This window comes from Passer montanus, unplaced genomic scaffold, assembly GCF_014805655.1.
Source record: "Passer montanus isolate IOZ18808 unplaced genomic scaffold, ASM1480565v1 scaffold16, whole genome shotgun sequence".
NCBI lineage: Eukaryota > Metazoa > Chordata > Aves > Passeriformes > Passeridae > Passer > Passer montanus.
In genome coordinates this window covers 10565179-10571871 of record NW_024363160.1, presented here as the reverse complement: position 1 = coordinate 10571871, position 6693 = coordinate 10565179, and the positions used below count along the sequence as shown (strand labels likewise).

The window sequence follows — 6693 nt, the reverse complement described above, 5'->3', positions numbered from 1 at the left end:
ATCTATGCACAAAGACATTTAAAACGTGATGAACAGCTGATCTACAGATGTAGTGAGGCTGGAATCAGCTTTTTCCCCCCTTTTGATGAATATATAATGAGAGAGAGTTCCTTTCCTGCTTACACTTTCTAAACTAGTTTTTGAATATATTCTTAGCAGTGAGAACAAGAATACATAAACTCATGACATTTCAAAGGATACTAACCTGTCTTTTTAATTTTTTTTTATAAAGCACAGTGTATTTATTCTACTCTAACCCTTCTTCATATTAGTTCTTTTAGGGCAGACCTGATGAGTTTGTTATATGTCTCCTCAATTTACTATTGCACAGCAATCTATTAAGGGTAATTCAACACCTCTTTTTATTTTTCCAGATTATTCACATTATAGATAGGATTGTATTTTACTAGACTGCTGGAATCTATTATGCATTTATGAAACTAAATTTTATTTTCACCAATGCTTTGTTAGATGAAGGTGAATATTAAACTCAGCAGAACACTTGATAATGAAATGAAGATATAAAGAGGAGAGGAGGGAGAGCAAGACAGATGTGGGATATGTGCAGCACTTCTCCAAGAAGAAACTTACAAGATCAAGGTGCTTGCTCTGTAGAGGAAAATGGAAACAAGAGGTACTAACAGTGCACTTCCAAACAGAAAAAGCTCATTTTACATAAACTTTTGGAACCCAAATTTTCTACCAAAATAAACCCCCAAACCCAAGACAATGTATATTTAATCAGATCTTCCCTTTTTGTATAAACTTTTCACTGGGAAAAAGGTTGTTGTCTGGTTTGCTCCTTTTATTGTTGGTTTCTTATTATTGTTATTGTTATTATGAAATATCTTTACCTAAGTTGGGGGAGGGGAGAAAACATTTACCAACTTTTTATTGATAGATCTTGAGGAATTCCTTACTGTCTCACCCTACAATACTTTTAGAGGCTGCTCTAATACTGAGTATTTACGCATTATTTTAATCATTGATGATACAATTCAAAGAAGACAGAAACTATTGCCCACTACTTTTCAGAGCTCGACAGATGCCCAGGGACATCTGGAACTGATTAAGAAATGCGACAGATTACGGTCTCACTGCTTCTATGGACTGAGAGGATGAAGGCTGTGTGCTGGAGCCAGGGCATGGGGAGGGGACTGCAGCAACCAGAGTGAAGTGATTGTGCCAGCTGCACTTCACCAGGAGTGCCAGGCCCTTACATCAGCACCACAGATCTGTAAGTCCCATTGACATTAATCAGGTTCTCCTCATAAACCCAACAGGGTGTGAGCTGCACTGAGCTAATTTCAGCTATTTGGGTGTCCTGTTAGAAGTCCTCACCAGCTCCCGAGTCCACTCCAACCCACAGTTCAGCTGCACTGGTGGACTTTGGGAAAGTGTACAGAGGTGCCTTTGAGTGTCTTGCATCTTTGTGACACTTTGTTTCTCAAACTTGATCCATTATCTAAACACTTTTATATGAAAAGCTTAAATGCTTTTCATTTGAAATTCTGCCTTAGAAATCCCCATGACCTGAACTCAGCAATGTGGTCTGGCAGTACACACATGACGCCTTGACTCTAGCAAAGCTTTCCACCTGCATCCTCTGGCTGTTATGTCCACGCATTCATATTTCCTGTTTTGCTGACCTGTGAGATTTTTATTTCACTTTTCACCAGGCTGGTAAATCATTCCTGAAAGAAAAGAATCATTGAAAGATAAGCTTAAAAGAAAGCGGCGTTCTTTGTTTCTCTCAACCAAGCCTCCAACGAACCTTAGAAGCTGCTTACAGTGGATTTTTGGGGCTCAAGATGGTTTTTTGGCTGTTGATGGAACAAGACAGCCTCTTCTCGTTTCTCAGACTAACAGGGTTTTATCTAGCTGTAACTTTTAGAGGCTCATGATGGCTCGTTTCCCCCTGAGGCAGCTCGGCGGGGCTGACCCCCGGCACCCCGGCACAGCCTCCGGCCGGAGGAGCTGCAGCCGCCGGGCCGGGCCGGGCCGCCCCCGGCTCTGCCGCTCGCCCCGCTGTCCACCACATGCAAATGTTCGCCGGCAGCAGGAAGTACCCGGGCTGCGAGCCTCCCGCGGGCCGCGCCCCGCCCGCGCAGCGAGAGCAGCGCCGCGGCCCCGCCGCCCGGGACTCCGCTCCGCGCCCGGCGCGCTCCCTGCGCTGGGACCCGGCGCGGTGCCGGCGGCTCTCCCTCGCTTGTGCCCCCGCGAGGAGGTGCCGCCGCCGCCCGACCTGCCCGGTAGGACTGGATGGGGTCTTAAGGGAAATAGCCGCGTTTGGGATGGGATGAGCGTTCTCAAAAGCGTGATTTTTCTCGTACCCCTTTGCCTGGCTTCTGCTGTGATCGGAGGGCTCGGGTGCCTTCTGGCTGTTTCGTGCCGGGGAGCGCGTGAAATTAGCTGGTTTAAGTCCGCAGTCGGCGTTTCGAGCCAAAACGATAGCCTTGACTGAGGTGAGGTGATGTGATCCCTGGGTATCCCTTCTTACACTGCTTTTTTTCTAGGAGCGAATTTTCTGGTGCGTTCTGCACGTTAAAGCTTCTTAACGTGCAGAACGCTTTTTAAGCGTATGTTCAAATTTGCTTGGAATTAAAAGAAAGAAGAGAAAATTATCTTGGTGATGTTTGGTGCACGGTGTTTCTTGTAGACTGCTGTTATAGATGCTGTATTCCTGAGGAACGGTCTTGAAGGGTTTTCTCCTTAAAATTTTAGTTTAGAAGATGATGCTGTGCCTTCAGTAAAGCAGTTAAGAGTTTCTGTTGAAATTGCATCTTTCAAGTGTTTGCAGTGAATGGGTCGCACAAACTCATCTTGCTGCCTTGCTCCCCTCTGTTGGCACTGAAGACCAAAGGGATTAACACTTAAAGCTTGTTTAGCAAGGTTATATTCCTGTGGATATACATTGGGAGCACAAAGCTGGTTTCATCTGGAACCCCTGGTCAATATCCCACCTGGAACCCCTGGTCAATATCTCATCTCCTGCCTTTCATTCCCACCTTTGAAAAAAGATAAACACTCTGACCAATCTTAATGTATTGCAGGACCTCGTAGTACAAATTGAAAATTAAAATTTTTAAGCTTGATCCCATCAAGAACCTGTATGACTTTTGCAATTTAGCAATAGTAATGTTAATTGAAAGTATCTGTGAAATACAAGTGCCACGTAGATAAGTCTGCACTCAACACAGTATCACTATAGAGTTAAAACAAAAAGCAGAAGATATGTGTTGAGAAATTGCAAAGCTATGTTGGGAAAACATAGCTCAGTTTTACCAAAAGGAGAATCAAATTGTGTTTGTGTAGCTTGTTTCCAACCCAACACTGAGGACAGAATAGCTGTTATCTTTTTAATACGTACTATCGACAACACTGAAAGTATGGATGAGGAAAAAAATCAAGTAGTTTTCTTTGAAAAAGTAGCAACAGGCTAGAAATCAGTTAGACACTGTTAATAGGATGTTATGAGACCTTGGAGAAGGATTGAAATTAATGAACTAAGATCAAAAGATGTCTCGTTTTATGGATCTCTTTGGAGATTTTAAAGATTTTCTTTCTCTGTTTCAACTTTGTGAGCTACAGACTACTTAGGAAAGAATTCTTTGTTTAATAACATAGAAATCTCTTAATTGTGTGCTGTTGACATAGATTTTTTTAAACCATGATGACATAGAATGATCATCTTTGTACAGTAGCTGGCTGACTTCAGGTTATTCTGCTTTTCTCTAATTTTTAGTAAATGAGAGGTTTTCCCTACAGAAATATGCAGAAGACATGGTAAGGTTTAGGCCTTCCTTTTTAAGCCCCTTGACCAGTTGAGTTGTGCAATGACTCTTTCTGACAAAGCAATCAATTGTGAAACTTTACAACACAAAGTTAAACCCTGTTGCCTTTAAGTTGTTTAATACTATGGGGTTTAATGTTACCCTTTTCAAGAGAATTTCCATACATGTGAAACTATTCCTTGCAGGAATTTATGAATAGATAAGTATTTATGAATGTATAAGTAACTATTTCATAGTATTTCCCTCCCCAGTTTATCTGTGTATTGAAGTAACCTCTCTTCCTATGGCCTTTTTGACTCCTAAGCTAAATGGCATCACAGAATAGCGAGTGTTGAGGGGAACAATTCCTGTGACAGGCCATGAAAACAAGTCCAAGGTCACCTGACTCAGCTTAGTTCTGCTCTTCAGTGGGATAAAAACTGTCTCACCAAGTGAGAGATGCTACACCTGACCCTTCTTGTGGGGCACATCAGGGAGCAACACTGACTTCTCTGTAGTTATTTGGGAAAGTTTAAGTGCTGCCCGTATTTAATCTCAGATGTTTTTCCATTGCTGTCACAAAAAGGAGATGTTTGCCTACCTCTACTCTGCATGTTATTTTGAATCTTAATAGGAATCTTTGAGATTTTGGGATGAACACATGTTGGTCAGGAGACAATTTTTGTTTTTGTCAAAGGTCCAGGTGATCTGGGAAGGGGATGAGATGTTTCCTCCTTTCCATATGTGCCCATCCTGAGTAACTGAGTGACATTTTTTTCTTCTGTCCAGGGAGTTGCAAAGCCATTTTTACTCTTAGAGTTCAGAGAGCCCTTTTCAAACTGAGTGAGCAGCGAAGACAAGTACATGAGGACTAACTAACTAACTTAGCTAATCAATTAATGGGGAGGGCGTTAGGTATAACCTAGGATTCCTAGCAATCTGCTGTGGTAGCATGGCTGTACACAGAGGTGATGTCTGCTACCGCAGAGATCTCAGAAGGATATGAGCCTTATTAATGCAAGGGATGGGAGGAGAATCCGTGGGCTGGGGATCCTGAGGGTTGTGTGAGCTTTATATGCTGGGAATGATACTTCCTTTTGAAGCTATGTAGCCAAGTGTGTAAGTAATTACACCAAACCATGTGACTCTGTTAAGCAGCATTTGTTACAATATTGCCTCTGTAGGATTTCCGTCTCTAAGCAAAAAGGCATCATTCTATACAAAAAACCAGTTGCCCAGCTGAGAATTAGGATTTTTGTCCTGTTGCTCATATTCCTACTTCATATTTCTCCCATTTATTTGTCTCCCCTCTTTAATGACAGAAATTCTAGAGATGGTGTAATAAAAAAGTCTTCCAGACTTGCTAAGCCATGCCACAGGAAACTGCAGATAAAAATGTAAAATTGCATTTGTATGAAAACAGTCTTTAATGACGCATGCAGGGTGAAGGAGTCCGCCACCCTGTAAACAGTAATGGTGCCTTCTCCAAGAAATCAGCCTGTACTAATAAAAGACAAATGCAATGTAACTGTCCTCAGTATGACTGTTCCTAGTTTAAACTTCATTGTCCTTCAGGGAAGGATGGAAAGGTCTGTGCTTTCATATTTATTTTTGCCTGATTCAGATACATTTCCTGTTGACATTGTCATTAAATGCTGTAATTTCCGAGACTGAATTATTCACGTTTGAGTTCAGCATCTTTCCTGAAAAATGTGGGTTCGTGGAACAAAACGTGAAGGCAGAACTCATCATGTGCTGGAAGCATTTCCTCCAAATATTTATGGGATACTTGTATTTGTTCTGTGCCCTAAAAAACTACTCGTAGAGGTAAATAGATTGGTTGCTTTTGTCAGGCAAATGTCAGAAGAAAAATGGTATTTTGACAGTAACACTTTGCTGGGGAAAAAAGAAAGGAGGACACTAGGGAAAAATGGAGGGAATAATGGGTAGATCTCATTTCTCTGGTGGGTTAAAAGGTTGGACTAGTTCTGTCCAGGCCAGCCTTTGGTCTCCCTTAGGTCAGCATTGCCTATTTTTTTCAAACTGCTGGCATCTTAAGTATCTACAATTGGTTCCTGTGTTTGCGCAGCACACTTGTCTTACGTCTTCAGTTCAAAGGACTCCAATGATAAACAGTCTGAACAAAGTGTTCTTCTTCCTCTATGGTCCCTGCTGCATGTGGCAGAAGGCTTCACCTTCCTGTGGTTGACATACTGTAGAATTTCTTACTTTAATTTGCAAAGTCCAGCTGTGATAGGAAATAGTGCAATCTTAAACTGCAACATGTGATAGTTCACCAAAGGTGTTGAAGTATGGGATGCAGCTACTCTTCTGCAATGGCACTTTTTGCAGTTTTCTCTATTTTAGAGGGTTTCTCTAAGTATGGAAATGATAAAATTTTGAATGGAAAGGACTCCCTCTGGGATATGCTTTTAACTTCTTGTTTGTTGGTTTAAAAAAAGCAGTTTCAGGAAGTTCGTCAAAAAAAGCATAATCTGTTAAGTGGGCTTTCTGATGTGGTATCTACAATCTATTGAATTCTTTTATGTTTCCTTCATTATTTTGTACAGATAGGTGTATACAAACCTGTTTAATTTTTTTTAAATGAAATCTTACTTGGCTTTTGCCTTAGGTTTAAACTGAAGCAATATGGTATCACAGGAATTAGTACAGAAGTAGATTTGGCTGCTAAGATTTTCTCTTTCCATGTATCTGTACTAGGGGCTTAGAACAAAATTAATACCAAAAGTTAAAGACCATGGTTTGAGTGAATTGCTATGTAGTGGTAAAACATTTATAAATCAGTAGGTCTGACCTATGGCTAAGTTCTACTGTATTCAGACAAAAAGAATATTTCATGGTAGTATCAACTGAGTAGGGAAAGATCTGAACAGTAGCACATCTATTGCATATATTGAAA

General features: G+C 41.1%; 1 protein-coding gene across 4 annotated transcripts in view; it reads left to right on the top strand.

The window, feature by feature from the left end:
* The first annotated feature begins 2181 nt into the window (after positions 1–2181).
* The window catches only part of LYN (LYN proto-oncogene, Src family tyrosine kinase), a 49353-nt gene continuing 44841 nt past the window's right edge, over positions 2182–6693 (top strand). For 2 of the 4 annotated variants that reach the window (XM_039702926.1, XM_039702922.1), the window contains exon 1: positions 2299–2465. The gene's annotated coding sequence lies outside the window, so the exon portion shown is untranslated. Of the gene's footprint in view, positions 2253–2298; positions 2466–6693 lie in introns of those variants that run through there. The other 2 variants (XM_039702921.1, XM_039702924.1) reach the window with 2 other exon arrangements.